The sequence below is a fragment of the Nomascus leucogenys genome, chromosome 12 (genome assembly GCF_006542625.1).
Source record: "Nomascus leucogenys isolate Asia chromosome 12, Asia_NLE_v1, whole genome shotgun sequence".
NCBI classification, from domain to species: Eukaryota; Metazoa; Chordata; class Mammalia; order Primates; family Hylobatidae; genus Nomascus; species Nomascus leucogenys.
Window position 1 is genome coordinate 55,411,334 of NC_044392.1, and position 22,767 is coordinate 55,434,100.

The 22,767-nt window shown below is 45.9% G+C and overlaps 1 non-coding gene across 1 annotated transcript; it reads right to left on the bottom strand.

The window, feature by feature from the left end:
* Positions 1-4,628: 4,628 nt before the first annotated feature.
* TRNAQ-CUG lies at positions 4,629-4,700 on the bottom strand. Its single transcript has one exon. It is a non-coding gene; the product is annotated as a tRNA-Gln (tRNA).
* Positions 4,701-22,767: the final 18,067 nt, after the last annotated feature.

Below are 22,767 nucleotides of genomic sequence, written 5' to 3' on the forward strand. Positions count from 1 at the left end.
AGAAGTTATTTTTGAATGTAAGGTTTTCAAAAATTTTACATATGTTTACATCTTCTCTACTGTTAGTATGGTCTATACTTAGCATGTATAGTTTTTTTTTTAAAAAGGACAATAGCTTAACAATGATTTGGAAGAAAAATATGTAGATATGTTAACAGTAGTTAATTCCAGGAGGTGTTAATATGATGACTGGTTATCTTCCTCTTTATGAATTTTTTATATTTTTAAATGGAAAATACTCAATGACCTGGAAGTTAAAGAACAGATTAGATATGGAAGGGGTGTAGGGTAGGTGAGAGGAAAATGTAAAGGGAAGGACAAATCCAGTTCTGGCAGGACCATGTTTAAGTTGAAGGTTTCTGGGGAGAATTTGTTGGGATAAGAAGGACATGAAGGAGGCAGGAGAATCATGAAAATATTTAGGACAGTGCATTGCCTGTCTTATCATTCCTCCTCCTTTTGTGTTTCTTCCAAAGAAATACACAGACTTACATTTCTTTTCAAGCATGCTTACCATTTGTGTTTCTCTTTTATTAATGTAACTGCCTGGTAGGTTTATCTTGCCCATTGCCCAGATAAGCCAATGGAGCTGAGAACAGCAGGCTTTCTACAATAGAGAAAGAATTTAATAAATGCAGAGGCAGCTGAGGGACCAGGACAGGGGTTTATTATTACTCAAATCTGCCTCCCCCAAAATTCAAAGACTAGGTTTTTTTTTTTTTTTTTTTTTTTTTTTTTTTTTGATAGTTTGGCAGACAGGGGGCTAGGGAATGTGCAAAGCTGATTGGTTGGGTTGGGGATGGAATCACTGTGTCAGAGCTTGTTTACTGCACTGAGTCAGTCCCTGGGTGAGGGCCACAGGACCAGATGAGCCAGTTTACAGGTCTGGGTGTGCCAGCTAGTCCATCATAAGGCAGGGTCTGAAAAATACTTTGAACACCAATCTTAGGTTTGACACTAATAATGTTATATGTAGGCACAGTTGGGGAGCTTAGGAATCGTGTGGCTTCTGGCTGCATGGCTCCTGAGCCATAATTTCCAATCTCGCACCTAATTTTTAGCTTTGCTAAGGAGATCTGATCCCCAAGACAGGAAGGAGTTTGTCTTGGGAAGGGGTAATCATCTTTGTTTCAGACTTAGACTTGGAACTAAACTTCTTTCATAGTTAGCCTGGCCTATGCCCAGGAATGGACAAGGGCAGCTCAGAGGTTAGAAGCAAGATGCAGTCAGTTAGGTCAGATTTCTTTCACAGTCATAGTTTTCCTATGTCAGGTTTTTCTCACTGTCATAATTTTTGCAAGGGTGGTTTTGTTAGGAGCAGTATAAATGCAGTGGTTCTGAGAATGTCTTCTGGAGACAGGCTGCCTTCACTTCAAATTGCTGCTTTCAAATCCTCCTTTGCTGGCTGAGTGACCCTGGACAGGTCACTTGACGTCTTTGTGCATCTCACATGGAAGATGAAGGTGATAGTGTGACCTCGGCCTGAGGTAAGGACTAAATGAGTAAACATATGCACATCACCAACTGTGCATGACATGTGGCACTTTGTGTTGCAGGCACAGTTGATGATGTGCATATGTTACTCGTGCATATTATTCGCTCTTGTATTTTGCCTGCAACACTGCACAAAGAGCAGATGTGATGAAAACCAGTTGTATAGAAGTTACAGCAGTGATACTTTCCAGTGGCTGTGCACCCTCCCAGGAAGACTGCAGCAATCCTCTCACCAGCAGTAACGTCCTGGGCTGGGAGATCCCAGGAAGGCCCCTCAATCTCTAGCAGGTTTGACCCTCAAGGAGCTTCAGGGAATGAGCTAGAGAAGTATTTCTATCTGGGAGGAACTGGGAATTTATTAGCTCATGTGTTCAGCTCATCCAAAGGGGAATAATGATTCAATTTCTTGCTTCACATCTGCCCCAGTAAAATTCTTATAGTTTTGCCCAGGTGCAGTGGCTCACACCTGTAATCCCAGAACTTTGGGAGGCTGAGGCGGGTGGATCACCTGAGGTCAGGAGTTCAAGACCAGCCTGGCCAACATGATGAAACCCCATCTCTACTAAAAATACAAAAAGTAGCTGGACATGGTGGCAGGCGCCTGTAATCCCAGCTACTCGGGAGGCTGAGGCAGGTGAATCGCTTCAACCCAGGAGGCAGAGGTTGCAGTGAGCTGAGATCGTGCCATTGCACTCCAGCTTAGACGACAGAGTGAGACCCTGTCAAAAAAAAAAAATTCTTATAGTTTTACAGTGGAAGACATTTCTACATGTAGGGGAGGAAATATGACTTTTTCTCACCCAGCCTAGGTTCACTGCTGAGATCCTCACAACAAAAGACAGACTAACAAGGGAAGAGCATACAGATTTATTTAATGTAAATTTTACATGACAGGAACTCCTTCCAAAGGAAATGAAGGCCAATGGAAACAGCTAAACCTCAGTTATTGTTTTTGTTTTTTTAACAGTAGGTTTATTTAAGAACGAATAGTCATGGAGAACTATGATGAGACAATAAAAGTATGATCTAACAGTAACAGACTGGGGGAAAGTTAGCCAGTCCTCTGTGTTCAGGCTCTTCTCTGTGTCCCTGTGTCTTCACACTCCAGGATGCACCTTTCCTCTGGGTACAGAGAGGGCACCTCTCACATAAGGGTCTTACAATCGACTTCAGGGAAGAAGGGCAGGGGGAGGGTGACAGTGACCTTCCTGCTTCTGTTGTTTACTCATATTCCTTTAACATAAAATATTCAATACCCCAAGATGTTATACTTTGGAGTAGCAGGTCCTGAATCCCATCATGCACATGCAACAAAACCCAGAATCTTTGAAGAGTGATGACTACAAAACATTTAAATTCAAAATACAAATGATGGCCAAGTGGGGTGGCTCATGCCTGTAATCTCAGCAGGGAGGTGTAGGGAGGCCCAGGCAAGCGGATCACTTGAGTTCTGGAGTTCGAGAGCTGCCTGGCCAATATGGCGAAACCCCATCTCTACTAAAGATACAAAAATGAGCCCAGCACGTGGTGCACACCTGTTGTCCCAGCTACTTTCAGGGGGTGGGGAATGGGTGGGCTGAGGATCAACTGAAACAATATCATATTTACGAATGATTTTTTTTTTCCTATAGGGCTAGTCAAGTGAAGCAGTGGAAGTGGAGAAGGAACAAAGAAACCTGTCCTGGTTGTGATCAATTATTTGTAAATAGGAATGAATTTTTTATGCACTATACACTGTTATCAAAGTGACATATGCTGCAAAGTTGGTGGTGAACAGCAGTGCCCTGGTCCCTTCCTACACTTATCTGTAGGGATAACAATTTTTAATGCATGCAGCCAACCTCCACATAAATATTGTTACTCTTTGACTGTCCAATTTTCCATCCCAGGTTCTGCAGTCCAGCCTGCAAGGGGAAACGGAGTTTGTGTTTCTTTACCTGCCAGTCCACTCCAAGGAGCCAAGAAGGCGTCCTCTCACCCCCTCACCCCCGGCTTGTCCTCCAAACTGAGCCCCTCAAAGACTGCGGTATTTTTCAGTCCTTCGTAACCGCTCTCAGCCCCAAAATATGAAAATGAGAGCGATGGTCCTGGGCGCCTGGAGAGACATCTTAGTTCGCTCCCAAGACCCATCAGGAACCTCATCCCAAGTGCTCTGAAGAGCAGGAGAAAACATGTTTAACTAAGGCGTCTTCTCCTTGGGGCAGGGTCCTGACGGGAGAAGGGGGAACCCCACCGTCAGAGACTCGCGCCTCAGAGCTGCTCAGGTTCCTTTTCCCCGTGGCCCTGAGGGAGCTCGGCCGGGGCGACCCAGGATCAGAACCCGCGCTCCCAGCCCGCGCGCTTGAAGACGCCGCCGCGCGGATCTCTCTTTCTGGCTGAGATCTTGGGACGAAAGAATGAGATTTCCCGGAGTCAGGTTCCAAAGCTTAGTGAAACAGCGACTTTTAGGACCCGCAATAGAGACGTAGGAGCTAGAAATTCGGCATAAAAATCTGAATATGAAGAACAGAACAAATTAACATTCGGAATCAGATGGGCCATCTGAATAAAGCAGTGCTACTCCCAAGTTAGGTCTGGAACCATCGATCCTAAACTGAGACACAATCTCCAATGACTGAGCTAACCCCATCAGAATTTCTCACGCCACCGTTTACGTAGCAAAAAGACAATGGGTGCCATTATGAGATTCCGGAGTGAAAGGAATCTCGGGGTCTAGGATTGAGGGACGGCAGCCTTTTTAGTGGAGGAGACCTCTCACCCCGAGGCCCAGGGTCGCCCTGAGAGGAGGTGAGGACTTGCTGGGTCGCTGGGTCCCTGGCAGGGGTGTCCGGGCCTCCGATCGCTGGGTGCCGGGAGGCTCGCCCAGGAAGGGGACCCTGCAGGCTCGCTGATCCCGACTGGATGATTCGGCAATTTCCCTGTGGTCCGGGCCACTGCGAGAACCCGGTTTCTGGGACCCTGAACACCGAAGAGGGAGACGAAGAGGGGACGAGGAGCGCGGGGTACATCGTGAGGCTCAGACAGTGGGAGCAGTAGGGACACGGAGGCCCGCAGCGCAGAGCTTCTGAACGTCAGCGGAATCCCCATTCCAGTTAGGGAGTAAAACACGGTATTGCCGTTCTAATTAAACAGAAAGGTTCCACCGAGACTCGAACTCGGATCGCTGGATTCAGAGTCCAGAGTGCTCACCATTACACCATAGAACCTCACAATGCAAATTTGTTGGAGGCGTCTGAATTCCTAATAAGTAGCAATAGTTCCCAGTCAACCCTGTCAAGGCATTTCTATTATCCCACAAGCAATACTCCAGGAAGGTGGACCTGCAGGAAGGAGCCATCCTTCTTGCTTTCTCTCTGCCCTCTCCTTTGATCGACTTCTATCATTTCATTTGCACCTCGGAAAATGAGGCAAAATCCACTGTGAGTTTAGGGCCAGAGAAGAGCCCTTGAAGCCTCGGTCATAGAGTTTCCTGTGCCGCAGGGAAATTTCTTCCTTCCTTTCTTTCTCTTTCTTTCTTTCTCTCTCGGCCTAAAACAACTTTAAAATATGAATGCCTTCCAAAAACCCATTTCATCGTCTTTACTCCATTCTGTGAACTATCTTCTCAACTTTTCTATTCTAATACAAAAGTTTGTGTATAGGCCGGGCGCGACGGCTCACGCCTGTAATCCCAGCACTTTGGGAGGCTGAGGCGGGCGGATCATGAAGTCAGGAGTTCGAGACCAGCCTGGCCAACATGGTGAAACCCTGTCTCTACTAAAAATACAAAAATTAGCCGGGCTTGGTGGCACACTCCTGTAATCCCAAGTACTCAGGAGGCTGAGACAGGAGAACTGCTTGAACTCGGGAGGCGGAGGTTGTAGTGAGCAGAGATCCTGCAATTGCACTCCAGCCTGGGTGACACAGCAAGACTCTGTCTCCAAAAAAAAAAAAAGAGAGAGAGAGAGAGAGAGAGAGAATACAATGGTGCCACCATTCTAAAATACTGTCTGATGGTTTCTGATACAGTTAAAAATACACCTACTTCATTACCCGGCCATTCCATTACTAGGTTTATACTCAACAGAAATGAAGGCACAGGTCCATAAAAAGGCCCACAGTAGAATATTTGTAAACTCCTTATTCACAATAGCCATAACTAGAAGTATCCCAAGTGTCCATCAACTGTAGTATATTCACATGTTGGAACAACACTCATCCATAACACCAAAGAGCTGAGATATATGCCATAGAATGGAAGCATCTCATAACCATTGTTGCATTAAAAAGAAAAAACAGTCAAAATCAGTATAGTCTTTTCCGTGATTTCTACAAGAAGCAAAAGTAAATCACAGAGATAGAAATCAGAATGGTGATTACCTAAGTGGGGATGGGGTGAGGATTGACTGGAAAGGGGCTCTAATGACTTCTTGGTCCGTTGAAAGTGTCCTGTAACTTGATCTAGGTGATGGTTTATTTTGTCAAAATGCACTGGGCCGCACACTTAAGATTAGCGCACTTTGGTCTCTGTGGATTATACTTCAGTCATTTACTGGTAGCAAAAAAATAAATAAATAAAAACAAAATTAAAAATTGGGGTTGGGGAATGTCATTAACTTTAGATTTTGTTGTATTCTTTAGGTTTTACTTAAAATACCCCTGGTAGTTGGAGTGCGAACTCTCATCTTCTCTTGTTCGTTTCTGATTTGGCCTGAAAAGGCCCCACGGATTTTTGAAATATCTGAGCCAGAAAAACGGGTACGGCCACATCATGTCAACTAGTAAAAGATTCCAATAAGGCTGACTGAGAAGGGGCACCTCACCTTTTGTGTGTTGTACTTGCTCAGAGAGGAGGCAAAAGTCTTTCAAGATGACTGGACCCCTAGGCCTGCAGGGTTTTCTTTATTCTGGCCACTACAGAGAGCTCCGAAGCCACAGGAAAGTTGTGACCTCTCTAGCCGCAGGTAAACGGCACAGCCTAGGCTGAGACTGGAGGCGAAAGGGAAAAAACAGCACTACACCCTAGAAGGGACATTGCCGTGATTCGTATTCGAGCCAAGGCTGCTGCGGCCACAGCGCAGAGTACTAACCACGATACGATCACCGCGTGCCACAGGAGCTGAAGCGCGCTGGGCTCCTTCTTTAAACCATGCAGGGCTGCTTCCGTTTTGGAGACCTAAGGGTCCGCGTAGATTTTGTTCTTCCTTGATGTCTCTCCATTTTTCCTCCCTTTCTTCCCCATTCTGCTACAATAAAAAAACACTTCTCATCTCCCCCTTGTGCAGTCCTTACCGCTGCACAAAGCTACTGGGAAGTTTCGTCTCCCGGGTCCACGCCCCTATCGCCTTCCTTGCCCTCCTCCTGGCAATTCCCTGTTGGGTTAACCCCTTGCCCGGCTCCCGGCCTCCTGCCCCAGGCACGCACCCAAAAACAGCGCAGCTGAGCCCCCGCAGCTCCACGGCTCAGCGTGGCAAGAGAGGCCACTGGAGGCCTCGACCCTTGCCAGCCCCACGGGATGCCGACAAATCAATCGGAAAAAACGCTTTTTAAAAAAGAATTTACTTCCCCTTCGCGACTAGTCTCCGCAACATGTGGAAGTCCTGTCTCTATAAAAAATACATTAGCCGGGCGTCGTGGCGCGCGCCGGTAGTCCCAGCTACTTGGGGGCTGAGACACGAAGATCGCTTGGCCCCGGGAGGTGGAGGCTGCAGTGAGCCGTTTTTGCACCACTGTACTCCAGCATGGGCGACCAAGTGAGACCCTGTCGCAAAACAAAACAAAACAAAAGTTCCCCATAGAAAAATAGTTCATGATTTACATTCTCAAGATTCTTCAAAGGACTAAAAGCTAAAGGCCAGGTTGGATTCATTCGACAAGTCCTAGTCGTGCGCCCTGGTGAGTGCCAGACCCTGCTCCCCGCGAGGGGACCACGAGCGAATCTCACCACCATCCCTGCCCTGGTGGAGCCCCCGTGCGGAACACAGGAACCAAAGATGGCAGCGGAAGCTCCGCAGCGGCCCGGAAAGTGGCTAGGTGAGGGCGGCGCAAAGAACTGGAAGAGCCATCCAGGGAGCCCACCAGGCGTTCAGCTTCCCTTGGGTCCCCAGGCGGCTCGGGCCTGGGTCGCAGACCCGGGAGTTTCCGGGGGCTTCTGAAGCAGGCGAAGGGCAGGGCGGGCGAAGGCCATTCGGGTGTCTTTCTGGCTCCAGAATCTCCTGACCCCCGGGTATGCAACCTGATCAGCGCAGCTTACCGCCCTCATCTCTCCGGGTTTCCGTCCTGCCAGGCGGGCCCTCAAGACAGAAGGGATGGGGGCAGTTTGGTGAGTGTGCCCTGCCTATAGCGCTCCGTAGAAACAGTGGTAGCGGTCTCTGTAGCGCAGTCCGTTAACGCGTTCGGCTGTTAACCAAAAGGTTGATGGTTCAAGCCCACCTGGGGACTAGTCGCTTTGTGTTTTAACCCGTTTCTGTTGATGCACAATCAACTCCAGCCTAATCAAGAGACATACAGGTCCTCTTTCCCACCTTCTTAAGTCTGAGGCTTGGTAAGGGCCATGGTGCTTTATACCTGTCAAACTCAGGAATCCCAGAGACCTTAGACAGGAACTCACTTCTGGTGTGATAAAGATCTTCTTTGCTCTCATGGAAGGCTTGGGGGAGTAAGGTGCCTCGAGTTTTTCATGTTTAATAATAGGAGACCTATTACAGTAGTATCCTATCCCCAGGATGTGCCTGGGTTTACTGATTGCTCTTTTAATAATGTGACCAGTGGAATCAGTCATCCTCATGGTGATCCTCGCCATTGTTTGTGAAAACAGCATTTCTTCCTCTGTTTGTGCATGATTTATTTAATCCTTTCCAAGATGTTTTTGAAATGAGGTGAGTTTCATGGTTTCAGGATTACAAATGATCTCTACCATACTTGTACAAGTATCTTTGGTCACTCCTGCAGATATTTCTATAGTGTAGAGAACAGGATGTGCCATTTTTGCATTACAGCATTTATTTAATGCTTCTAATTTGAGTACACTCTGCAAATTTATCTTCCATGGTAGCCATAACAGATCATATTCCAATTTGTTTCCCAATTCTATCAATGTCCATCTTGTCATTTACTTGCCAGCACAACAAGCTTTCTACACATCGATGTATGATATTCCACTGAGGGGAGAGGTGTCCTCCTGGCTTAACTGAAGGAGTGTACAACAGAAGGACGTGGTGGACATCACACAGAGATTCTGTGGCGTAGGATGAACTGCTAAACTTCTAGGATATTTTAAAGTCCTCCAACATCTGTAATTGTTTTCTGTGGTGACCAAGTGTCATGGGTCCGGAGAAGACAGGCCACAGTGACCTCTTTGAAAACTTTCTGTCAAGTCTCTTACCCAAGGGGAGCAAAATCACAAAGGTCCCAGGCAATTTTTTTCTTCTCCTCTTTCCTTCATAAATCTTGGTTTTGCTTTTGTTTGATGAAAACAGTCTAATGCCTGTTCCCCCTCCTATACAATGGTAAATTAGCATGCAAACAGCTATCCCTTTATTATTCTTTGATAGATTTTTGCAGGGGCTATGTCTGTAAAAATTAGCCTACCTGAGATACATCACTGGAGCCAACAGAACCCTGCGCCCAACAGGCACCTTGTGCAGACCTGGACCCTTTGAGGTATTGGCTCATGTTCCTTCGGTTCTTCTGCTGAACATCATGAGTAGAAACTGAGCTCTTTGGCTTTTACCCCCTACTATGGCTATAGTACATTTTCTATCTCTCATCTCTCTTATTTTTGTATCATGATTTTCTGCCGTCAGTGGCATCAGTGTGGATTTCTGGTTTTGATGTTATCGAGTGAACTTCTGGGATTGTTTTATGACTATATAACCGTCAGTATTAAATTCTTCTGTTGATGAAGATTTGTGTTGTACCCAGTTTTTCCTTAGTATGAAAATAAGGTTAATAAGAACATTTTTGGTAGAAGCCTTGTTGGATGTATTGTTCATTTTATGGGGGTAATCAATAAACATAAGTGTGCTTCCTTATCAGGTAGGCTTAACTCAATGAGAAACTGCCAATTATTAGAACAGCTGTTGTGCTAAATTGCAGTCCAACTAACATCACACAGCAATATCATACACACTCTGTATGAGGAAGGGGGAGAGGCAACAGCTTTCAAAATCAGTTTTTCTGTTTCCCTTCATTTTCTTGTGAACTCTTAATGGCATCTTTGAAGGTGGCTGTGGTCACACCAAGTGTCACCACCAGCCTATTCAAGTCTTGCCACAGAGCCATGAAGTGATACCCCAGGGCAGCCCAGCCAAGTCTCAGGCTTATAAACCCCGGGCAGGAATAGATGCCTATGAAAGGAGAAGGGTCAGGTGATCCCGCCCTCTCCTGCCATATCTGTGCTTCTCTCTGCAGCTGCCGTGTTGCTAAAAACAATCACTCGCACTTATTTTGTCAAAGATAAATCAGACATTAGTTAAAGCGGTGAAAACCGATTTTATTCAGTAACTACTGACCATAGAGGAAGGGGCTGAGCTCCTTTGCATTTGTGCAGAGGTGATGGCATTCTAATCGGAGACTGAGGCAGGGGAGCGGGCAGGGGGCAGGGCACAAGTGAAACATTACAAAAGATTGGTCATTTTAAACATCTGCCTCATCAGGCCAACTGTGTCTGCCAGCTGGCAATATTAGACGTTAGGATTCTAACCTCCTACAGAGACCAGAAGACAGAGGCTCAGTCCTTCCTGAGGACTACACCTCAAAGGAATGGCTTTCAGATCCTGGGGAAAGACACACTTGAGTCCCTAGGAGATACATACACATCTCAAACGGATGGAGGAAGGATTCCCTTCTTAGTAAGTGCTATAAGAAAGAAAGGTCCTGAACCTACCATCATCAGCAGGTATTGGCTGGAACTAAAGTGATTTCCCCTGGCAGCCTTGATCTTTCTTAGGTAGGCATTGTCATGGGAGCCTAGGGTCGTTCATGGGACATGGTCTTATGCTACTAGAAGCCATGATAGAGTCTGATCATCTCTTAGCGCAGAGGTTTAAACACAGTCATTGTGTGCTGAGTTTGGTGGTTCTCACTTTCTATATCCCCATTCCATGGCCAGGATTTTCCCGGATTCTGTTAGATGGACAAGGCCACGGGCCATTTTCAATGGCTTTCAGGCTGCCGAGGCATATCTATTGAGACCTGAATGAAAATAAAACCATGAGATTGAGAGTGGGCCCCACAATAGGTATCCATTACCCATATTCAAGGAAATGGACACAAATATTTCTAGGCTTTGTCAAAATAGAAAGTGACTTTTGCAGCCAGGATGAAATTCAAACTTACATTACCAAAGTAGAGAGCTTATTGATATTTTGTAAAAGATAGTCATGGCAAAATGACAATCCACAAGTGGCAACGGTAGATGGGGTAGGGAGAGACTCCATAAGGTCAAAATTATCCTCACATTAAATGAAACTCCTATGTGTTGCTACTGTAAGGGAACGGAAGCCAATGTTGTGCTTGATTATATTAATTGTTATGGGATAAACAGGCAGGACATGATACTGCATTTACTAGTTAGTTCTATTGAGAGTATTTGTGAAAATTAATTTTTGTGTCAATTTGCCTGGGTCAGGGCGTGCTCAGATATTTGGTTAGACATTATTTCTCACTGTGTCTCTGAGGGCGTTTCTGGAAGAGACTGACATTTGAATCAGTAAACTGAGTGAAGCAGATTCCCCTCCTGAATGTGAGTGGGCCTCATCCAACCCATGGACAGCTTAAATAGGATGAAGGGTTGGGAAAGAAGTTTTTCTGCTCCACTGTCTTTGAGCTGGGATGTCAGTCTTCTGCCTTAAGCCTTGGACTTGGTCTTGAACTATATTAAACTCTCCTAGGTCTAGAGCTTACTAGGTCTCCTAGGTCTAGAGTAGAACTTGGGCTTCTCTCTCTCTCTCTCTCTCTCTCTGTGTGTGTGTGTGTGTGTGTGTATCCTGCCCTCTGGAGAATTCAGACTAATATAGTATTATATGCCAGTTCCTGTTTTTTGTCTCTATGCTTTTGAAAGGTGTAAAATAAATAAATAAAACAAAAACCTGGAGGGTTCTCAAAGAAGAACAGTAAGGATTAGTAGAAGTTTTAAACTTTTAGGAAAAGCCCTAAGCACACCTTTTGTTAAAACTGTCTTCAAGAAAATAAAAGGTGCTGGGAAAATTATTGTTACCTTAATGTTTTCTAAGCAAAGGCATGATCAATCAAGGAGAAATATACTTAGGTTTTTTAAAAGTTAATCTTTATGTTTTAATAATTCACATACAATCTTAACAACTCAGAGAGAAAAAGAGAGGTCCCTTGTACCCCTTACTCCATTTCCTCCAATGGTAACATTTTGGTAATATTTCCAAAATGGTAATATTTGCAAATATTCCAAATGTATTGCAAATACCACAGTACCAGGAGATTGACAATGATACAAGCAAGGTACAGAACATTTCCATCAACATCAGGATTCATCATGTTGCCTTTTTATAGCCACGACCGTGTCTCTTCAGTGCTACTCCTCCTTCCTGCCTTAGTCCCTGGTAACTACTAATCTAGTCCCCATTCCTATAATTTATTCATTTCAAGAATGTTACTTAAATGGAATCCTACATGTAACCTTTGGGATTACCCTTTGTCCACTCACCATAATTCTGTGGAGATTCATCCAGGTTATTGTGGTTATCCATAGTTGGCTGTTTTTTAAAAAAAATTATTGAGGATTATTCGATGCTATGGATATATACCACAGTTTGTTTAACCATTCACCTCATGAAAGTAGTGCATACATTGTTTCCCCAGTTTTGGCTATAAACACAAGGCTGCTATAAACTTTAAGTACATGGGTTTTGTGTGAACATAAGATTCTATTTCTCTGTGATAAATGCAGGGAATTCAATTCCAAGGTGGTATGGTAGTTGCATATAGAGTTTTAAAAGTAAAAACTATACAGATATTCTCCAGAGTGGGCTGTAACTTTTTACATCCCCACCAGCAATGTACGAGTGATCCAGCTTACTCTGAATCCTTGATAGCACTTGTTGTGGTCACACTTTTATTTTGGCCATTCTGATAGGTATGTAGCAATTTCTCATTGTGGTTTTAATTAGTGACTCACTAGTGGCTAATAATGCTCTGATTTCAACGTAAGAATTTGGAGGGGCTGGGCACAATGCATCCCATAACAATGTGTATTCTGGTGTGGTTCGGTGTTCTAAAATTGTCAATTTAAGTCTCGCTGGTTGATCATGCTGTTGGGTTCTTCTATATTCTTGTTGATTTTCTGTCTGGTTGTTGTATAAATTGTTGAGAAAGGGGGACGTCGAAGCATACAGCTATATTTGTGGATTTGTCTAGTTCACTGTTCAGTACTTTCAGTTGTTGTTGCATAGATATGTATGACTTTTGTCAGGGGGAGGAGTTGGTGGACTGGTCCTTTCCTCACTATATAATCTCCCTCTCTATCTCTGATTAGTTTCTTTTTTCTGAAATATACTATATTTGGCATTAATATAGCCAGTCTTGCTTTCCTTTGGCTAGGATTTGCATGATATATCTTTTCCTATCCTTTTGATTTCAACTTGCCTGTATCATATTTGAAGGTAGTCTCTTTGTAGCCAGTATGTAGTTGGTTCATGTCCATTAACCTACTCTGCCAGTCTGTGTCTTGTAATTGGTGTTCTTAGGCCATTGATATTTAATGTGATGATTGACATGGTAGGGCTTAAGTCTGCAATTTATTTTTCCTTTTCCATTTGTTCTCCCTGGTTTCATTTTCTGGATATGCTTTCTTTTTCTTACCTTCCTGTGGTGACTTGAGCATCTTTGAGTATGGTGTTTTGCCTTACCTATAGTGTTTTTGAGTATATCTGTTTGTATAGCCCTCTTGGTTTTTCCAGACATTCATATATCTGTGCATCCATATCTTACCACACAGTATACTGGTGTCATTGTCGTACCAGTTTGAGTGAATGATAGAGGAGTTACCTCCCTTGCAGGTCTCTTTCCCCTCCCAGTTTATAATTGTTTCAAATATTTTCTTTATGGAGAGTTAGAACTACATCAAATGGTGCTATGATTTTTTTCTGAAATCACCAAGTTTTATTTTAGAAAACTCAAGAGGAGAAGGAAGGCCTATTTTGCCCCCTTCCCTTCCCTTCCCTTCCCTTCCCTTCCCTTCCCTTCCCTTCCCTTCCCTCCCCTCCCCTCCCCTCCCCTTCCCTTCCCTTCTCTCTTTCTTTCTTTCTTTTCTGATGTCCCAAGGTTCCTTCTTTAATCATTTCCTTTCTGTCCGGAGAACTCCCCTTAGCCTTTCTTTTAGGGTAGAACTGCTGGTCAGAGATTCCCTTAGCTTTTCTTAATCTGAAACTGTTTTGACCTTCCCTTTAGTCCCTGAAAGACGTTTCTGCTGGAGAGAGGAGTCTGGGCTGACAATCGTTTTCTTTCACGGCTTGAAAAGCACTGTGCAACTTCTTTCTGCCTCCATGGTTTCTGATGAGAAATCTGTCATCACTGGAATTGTTTTTCCTTTCTAGATAAGGTGTCACCTTTCTCTGCTGCTTTCAAGATATTTTCTTTGTCTTTAGTGCCCAACATTTTATTTTTTCACGTGTCTTGCCATAGACCTCTTTGGGTTTTATCCTATTTGGGGTCCTCACAGCTTCTTAAACCTATGGGTTTATGTCTCTTGCCAACTCTGGGAAGCTTTTAGCCATTTACTTTCTTATGTTTTCAGCCTTGTCCTCTTCCTCTTCCCCTTCCAGACATAGATAACAACATGAAAGTGAGACCTTTTGAGGCAGCTTCAAAGGTTCCTGAGGTTCTGTTCACTTTTTCCCCCAGTCTATTTTTTCTCTGTTAAGATTGTGTAATTTCTATCTTTTCATCAGCAGTGGATGGATTTCTTTGCTCTGCATCATCCATTCTGCTGTTGAGCCTATGTGCCGGTCTTGTTATTTTGGTTGTTGTATTTTCCACTTCTTAAATACTTCATTTGGTTCTCCTTTAAGTCTTGTATTTATTTGCTGAGACTTTCTACTTGTCCATTTATTTCAAGTGTGCTCATAATTACTCGCTAAATCATTTTCATCAGGCTTGCTTGTTTGCTTTAAAATCTTTGTCAGACAATCCCAGCACTTCTCTCATCTCATTGGCAGTGTGTACTTGCTGCCTATTTTCATTCAGTATGAGATTTTCCTGGTTCTTGGTATGATGAATGATTTTCAATTGAAACTTGGACTTTTGGGTATTATGTTAGACTGTCGATTTTATTGAAACCTTCTGTTTTAACTACTTTTTCTGAGTCTGCTTCTGCAGGGGAAGGGGAGTGATGCCATTTCATTGTAGTCAGGTGTGTGTAGAAATCCAGGTTTCTCATCTGACCGACCTCTGTTGACACCCTGAATGGAGGGCTCTCAAGGAAAGAGCACGCGGATCAGGTCCCTCGACTTGGGTGAAGGGCGGGCAGGGAGGGTCCTATGGCTCCTGGGAGGAGGCGAAAGGTCGATCGCCTGTCAAAGCCAAGAGCCCTGACGCCGGCGCCAGGGAAAAGGCCCTGAGGCGGGGTCCACAGGCCTGGAGGGCGGCGTCCACACTCCTGGCGCGGCGCGGGGCGCCAGGGACTCTCAAAACCCGCCGGCTGCTGCAGCTTCTGTCAGCCGGGCGAATCCGGCACACGGGCGCTTAGTTCTGGAACCGGATACCCCGCGGGAAGAATCAGGATCCTGTAGCCCGGGTATGGGTCCCCAGGGTCTTCATTTTGGGAGGAAGCGCGGAACCCTCAGCCCGGGCCTATTGCCATCCGCAGTCTTCGTGCCTGAGAGATCGCAGGTGCTTCCTGGGACCTTTTGCCAGCAATTTGCTGGGGGAGCAGGAATGTGGAGATGCAGTCGAATTTCGTCCGTCATAGGCAGCAATACGCAGTTGCCCAAGGCGGCGCCTAAGATTTTCGTGGATGTGTCCTCAAGGGGCGGCTCTCGGCTCTTTTAGCTAGAGTAGGGTCAGCAGGTTAGCCTCACACAGGAAAGGCGGCTTTCATAATGACCTTTTCTTTTTCTTTTTTTAAGGGAGGGGAGGAGAGCTGAGGGGTGGGATGGGGGAACTTCGCTGCATCTTTGATCACAAGAAGCACAGGAGGAGTTCCATTACTACCTGAAACCCCGCTGAGCACTAGGAACCAGGCCTGGTTTGCCCGCCGTGAGTCGCATCGGAGACCAAGGCGCCGGATGAGGCGGACTTCTTGTTAGCTTTAAATCCAGAAATCCCCAGCCTTCTCATCTATGGCTGAAATCTTCTTGACAAGCTGACAGCTACGATGTCTCTGAAACCAAGGAGGTCTTTCCTGTGAAACCCACTTGGCTTCCTTGTGCCCCGAGCACAGTTGCGGGACCCGTCGAATTGCGTGGCGGAACAAAAGAAAACGAACGTAAATCTGCACCTGGAGCTCGAGCCAAAGACCCCTCGAGAAAGCTCTGCTAATTGAGCTAGTCGGGGCATGAAAGGGGGCCCCTACACACGTCCTTATCTGAAGAGCTCCTTGAGCCAGTTCAGAGATCAGGAACCAGAAGGACTCGGCTCATCACCCGCTGAGAGCCCCTTCCACACTTTAGTGGCAAGGAAACTGAGGCTCCGAAAGACAGCATGTGTTTGGCTCTGCCTCACACCGTGCTACAGCTAGGCTAGAATGGAACATCGCTCAGTTTCCTTGTGGCCTGGCCTCAACACAGCCCAAAGCAGCGGCCAGGCTGGCAGAGGTGAGAGGCGTTGAGCAGCTGGACAGTGACTGCTTGGAGCCTTGCAGTCCTGCAACCCACTTGGGTCGCAGAGAGCCACTTTCAGTTGGGCTCTCCTCCTCTTAGAAAGTTAATCTTTCCCTCCCAGACGGTGCGGCGGTCATGGAGAGGCGCTTCTCACTTACCATACGGTGGGGCGGCCAGGTAGAGGCAATCTTCACTTCCCAGACGCTTCGGACGCTGGGCAGAGGCGCTTCTCTCTTCCCAGACAGTGGGGCGGCCAAGCAGAGAGGCGCTCCTCACTTTCCAGACGGTGTGGCGACGAGGCAGAGACGCTCCTCACTTCCCAGATGGTGAGCGGCTGGACAGAGACGCTCGTCACTTCCCAGATGGTGAGCGGCTGGACAGAGGCGCTCCTCACTTCCCAGATGGTGAGCGGCTGGACAGAGGCGCTCCTCACTTCCCAGAAGGTGAGCGGCTGGACAGAGGCGCTCCTCACTTCCCAGAAGGTGAGCGGCTGGACAGAGGCGCTCCTCACTTCCCAGACGGTGCGGGACCAGGCAGAGGCGCTCCTCACTTCCCAGACGGTGGGGCGGCCGGGCAGAAAAGCTCCTCACTTCCCAGTGTGGCAGCGGGGCAGAGGGGCTCCTCCCTTCCCAGACGGGTTGGCGGCGGAGCAGAGGCGCTCCTCACTTCCCAGAGGGTGGGGCCGCCGGGAAGAAGCGCTCCTCGCTTCCCAGAGGAAGTCCAACTGTTTGGGAAGTGAGGAGCGCTTCTGCCCGGCCGCCCCACCCTCTGGAAGTGAGGATCCCCTTGCCCGGCTGCTGTTCAACCCTCCAAGTATGAAGTGGCAGCCTTGTGTGTGTTCTGTCTGCCCTCCCCAAGTTTGCCTTGTCGACATTAAAGTTTACTTTTAAATTAAAGAAATAAAAAAAAAGAAAGTTAATCTTTATCTTCTCGTTTATTTTCCTCCGATGAGACGATTCCTGGGTTTGTTAGCTTCCCTGGTGGTCTAGTGGCTAGGATTTGTTGTTTTCACCGCTGCGGCCCGGGGTTCAATTCCCAGTCAGGGAAAGTCTTTTGCAACATCCCCAACTTGTGTGCAGAGATTTGATAAACACACAGGTGATGATTAAAATGCAGAAAGATGTTCCCAGCAGCAATATTTGTAATAATAAATGTTCATCAGTTAGGAAATGTTATACGTTGCGATCCTTCCATACCCTAAAAGGATATACAATTATTTCAAAGATGGATGTAGATAATGATAATAGCCGCGATGAGGCCACCCATGATAAGGATAGTAATAATGGCTACTGCTCTTGGAGGGTTTACTGTGCATCAGGGCGTGGGTTCAATGTTTTACTGCCATGTCTTATTTAAACTTGGAACAACCCACATGGAAAAGCATTTCTATTGGGTCCATTTTACAATGCGGAAATGGAGGCACAGAAAACCTGAGTGACTTCTTCAGAGTCCCACCGCTGCCGAATGAGGCTATCTGCTGGCGTCTACAGCTTCATGGACAGAAGAGTTCAAGGTTCTCTTGTTCTTCTGCTAGGGATTGTCATCTTCTCAGAGATGTGCAGCCTGAAGAATCAGCGAAGGCAGGTGCGATGAGGAGGGAGGGAGAGAAAGGAGGTGTATATTGGGCTTGGGGTAGGTAGGTTCTGGAGCTCCAGAACTGAGCTTTTGCCTAAAATGCACCTTTTGCAAATAGCATTTATTTTTCTAACAAACTCTTAAGCCTTCAGGCAGGATTTTCATCATCTAAGTTGAAGCAGATGGGCAACAAAGGCCCCATATATTTGGATGTAGGGAAATGAAGGTCAGAAAAGAATAGTTACAAGGTTAACTATGCCTCTGCGTGGGACAGGACGAGTAGTCTTCAGTTGTTTGCTGATGACTGCTCTGATCCCTCCACTAAGAGGCACCTGGCACCTGGAAGTCTGAGGACATCTGCCTCAGACACCTGTCTGTTATTAAATGCCCCCATCCCCAGGCTGTGCATCTAGATGCCTGAGGGCTGGGTGACACGGAGGCCAGAAGTCGTGTGGTTGGGCATGTTTCTGAGTTGACACCAGGCCATGTGAGTGGGGGCCTGACACAGGAATGCCAGATCCATGACATTCTCCCCAACCCACACCACCTCCTGTGCTTCCCCTATGGGAAGCGGCCCCATTGCATGTGACCACCATAGCCTCTTGGTCTGAAGTCACCCACTTCCCCATCCTTCGCTATGCTTCATTTGTAGCGCTCACCATTTGTGCTCCCTCTGCCCGAATGAGGGAATGCTCGTGGGGAGGACAGGAGCTGGTTGTGTCCCCACTGCCCTGTCCATTCTTGATGCCTCCAGATGTGGGCTCGGTGGGGCAGGACTTGCTCACCATGCAACTACTGGCCTAGAGAAAGGCTTGACACCTTGTGAGCACCCAATATATGCTCAGTGAATGAAGGAGTTCCAATGCAGGGCTCTGAGACACATCAAGAATTCTACTGATTTCCCACTTTTAGTCATTTGAATAATTCAGGTAATGGGAAGACAGAAAAAGTTTTTCAAACCTAGGTGTTCTTTGTAAGGTTTATTCCAAGTCTAGAGGGCACCTTCTGGAATGAGCTCCCTCCTTGTAAGAGGACACCCCCTGAGCCTGTGGGACTCTGTAGGCAGAGAGGAAAGTGAACCCTGAAAGCTGAAGAGAAAGAGAAGAAAGTGGGGTAAGACCGGGGGCAGCCTGGAGTATGAGAGACAGACAGGCAGAGAGAAACAGGCACACACACACAGATGGAAAGGTTGGAAAGGCAGGGTGGGGTCAAGGAGTAGTAGGGAAAATAAAGGATCTATATGTCCAAGAGCCAGATTTGGAGTGTAAAAGTCAGAGTTCAGTTTTGCTGAAGAGAGTCAACAAAATAACCAAGGCAAAGGGAGCCAATAACTCCAAGGATCCGGTCTGCATAAGAAGCATGGTCAGGTGCAGGATACTATGGCTCCAGAGATTTGTCTCCAGTGAGATGAGTTTTACAGAAAACCAAAACAAAACAAACACCGTCAAGGAATGAATAATACAGAGGTAGTTATTAGCATGCTAATTCATACCCTTGTTTAGGAGGGAGAACAGTCCTTATATCATTTGTATCCGACAAAAGCAGAATGCAATTCATAAAGATAAGAGAGGAGGAACAAATGTTTAGAAGGAGCCATTATTTCCCCTCCTATTTGATAAGCCTCTTGACAGGAAGCAGCTCAGGTTCCCTCCAGCCAGTTTTCTCTGGACTCAGTTAGGTAGATCACCAGAGAAAACAATTACAATTATTGGAAGACTTTCTAAACATCTTGGAAGTTTAGCTGCGAAACATGTGCCAGAGAGTATCTCTGGACAGTGTCCATGTTGTCTTTCTGCTGTGCCTCCTGCTTAGGTAAGTCAGGAGGGCATGATCCCCTCACTGGTAGAGATGCCTTCCGCTCCCGGCAAAGATGGAGTAACAGATGCCTGATTTACTTCTGCCTGAAATCTGCCCACGGCTTCTCTCTGCAAACAGACAGACAAAATACATGAAATTAGTTTTCAAGACACTGGAAATGAGGCGACAAAGGACAGCAACCCCCGAGGGATGAGAAACAAACAAGGTGAGCCCTACTCTTGCCACTGCTTACTGCCTTCTGGGAGTTCCCAGGCTAGGCCCCAGGCAGGCAATCTGAGGCCACCTCCCTGGATTGAGGAGATGAAGCTGAGCCTCTGTGGAAGCAAGGCAGCTATGGCTCAAAGGACAAAGATGCAGCGGTGAAAGACATGGATGGAGAGAGAATCCAGGGATATGGGAAGGGTCTCCCTCAAGTACTGAGCAGTGCATGCTTGTGAAGAGACTGCCTGAGGACAAGAAAAGAAACTTGTGAAAGGGTTATGAAACAGTGCCTTGTGTTCACTGGGCAGGAAATCCTACTTGTTCCCACCAGCCCAACTGGACTACTTATAATTTGTGGGACATTTGGGTAGAATTCTTAGGAAGGCCTTGCTTCAGTAGTGGGAATAATGGGTTCTACCTACACTCAGCTGCCCCCACCCAAAAAAATCATTAAAGCAAGACCCAAAAAGATTTAAAAGATCCCAAGTCACATAAGTGGTATCCCAGAACAACAAAAAAACTTGGTATTGCAAGTTTTATTAGGGATAGCACCATAGCCAGTAGACAAGAAGGTGAACTTCACAATGTCTGACATCCAAAGCATACCAGGCATGCAAAGTGGCAGGAGAGCAGGACTCATAATGAAGAAAATAACCAATGGAAAAGGAACCAGAGCTGACATGATACTAGAATTAGCCGAGAGGACTTTAAAACAGTTATTGTGACTGCATTCCACAGGCCCAAAGAATTAAGTAGAGACATGGAACATGTAAAAACGACCCACATCAAACTTTGGAGATGAAAACGACACCATCAGCTTTAGGAGATTTTGGGCAGAGATGATAGGGTTTTCTAGATATACAATCATGTCATCTGCAAACAGGGACAATTTGACTTCCTCTTTTCCTAATTGAATGCCCTTTATTTCCTTCTTCTGCCTGATTGTCCTGGCCAGAACTTCCAATACTATGTTGAATAGGAGTGGTGAGAGAGGGCATCCCTGTCTTGTACCAGTTTTCAGAGGGAATGCTTCTAGTTTTTTGTCCATTCAGTATGATATTGGCTGTGGATTTGTCATAGATAGCTCTTACTATTTTGAGATATGTCTCATCAATACCTAATTTATTGAGAGTTTTTAGCATGAAGAGTTGTTGAATTTTGTCAAAGGCCTTTTCTACATCTATTGAGATAATCATGTGGTTTTTGTCTTTGGTTCTGTTTACATGCTGGATTACGTTTATTGGTTTTTGTATGTTGGACCAGCCTTGCAATCCAGGGATGAAGCCCACTTGATCATGGTGGATAAGCTTTTTGATGTGCTGCTGGATTCGGTTTGCCAGTGTTTTATTGAGGATTTTCGCATCAATGTTTATCAAGGATATTGGTCTAAAATTCTCTTTTTTTGTTGTGTCTCTGCCAGGCCGCTATAAAGACACATGCACACGTATGTTTATTGTGGCACTATTCACAATAGCAAAGACTTGGGACCAACCCAAATGTCCAACAATGATAGACTGGATTAAGAAAATGTGGCACATATACAGCATGGAAAACTATGCAGCCATAAAAAATGATGAGTTCGTGTCCTTCGTAGGGACATGGATGAAGCTGGAAGCCATCATTCTCAGCAAACTATCACAAGGACAAAAAACCAAACACCGCATGTTCTCACTCATAAGTGGGAACTGAACAATGAGAACACATGGACACAGGAAGGGGAACATCACACTCCGGGGACTGTTGTGGGGTGGGGGGAGGGGGGAGGGATAGCATTGGGAGATACACCTAATGCTAAATGATGAGTTGATGGGTGCAGCACACCAACATGGCACATGTATACATATGTAACAAACCCGCATGTTGTGCACATGTACCCTAAAACTTAAAGTATAATAATAATAAAAAAAAAAGAAAAAAAAAAAGAAAACCATACCATCAGGGGTGAGGCTGTGGCTTACACCTGTTATCCCAGCACTTTGGGAGGTTGAGGTGGGCTGATCACTCGAGCTCAGGCGTTTCAGACCAGACTGGGCAACATGACCAAACCTCATCTCTACCAAAAATACAAATAATTAGCTGGGCATGGTGATGTGTGCCTGTAGTCTCAGCTACTCAGGATGTTGCAGTGGGAGGATCCTTTGAGTCTGGGAGGCAGATGTTGCAGTGAGCCAAGATTACACCACTGAAGTCCAGCTTGGGCTACAGGGTGTGACCCTGTCTCATGAATGCAGGGAAGGAAGGAAGGAAGGAAGGAAGGAAGGAAGGGAGCCGGGCTCGGTGGCTCACGCCTGTAATCCTAGCACTTTGGGAGGCTGAGGGGGGCAGATCACGAGGTCAGGAGATTGAGACCATCCTGGCTAACACGGTGAAACCCCTGTCTCTACTAAAAATACAAAAAATTAGCCGGATGTCCTGGCAGGCGCCTGTAGTCCCAGCTACTCTGGAAGCTGAAGCAGGAGAATCGCTTGAACCCGGGAGGCGGAGGCTGCAGTGAGCCAATATCGCGCCACTGCACTCCAGGCTTGGGCGACAGAGCGAGACTCCATCTAAAAAAAGAAAAAGAAAAAGAAAGATAGAAAGCAAGCAAGCAAGCAAGACAAAACCAAAATATCAGAGATGATAAATTCTCTGGATGGGATTAACAGCAGATTAGACGTTGCAGAAGAAATAATCAGGGAACATGGAACCATGAATTATTGAAAATATGCAAAATGAAACTCACAGACAAAAGGTATTTTTTTTAAATGAAAAGATTATCAGCGAACTGTAGGGCAGACTTAAGAGGCCTAATTTATGAGTAATGTGAGTCCCTGAAAAGGAGGGGGGAGGAAAGGAAACATTTATTTTCTTTCTTTGTTATTTTTATTACGAGTGGGGTTTCAGTATGTTGCGCAGGCTGGTCTCCAAT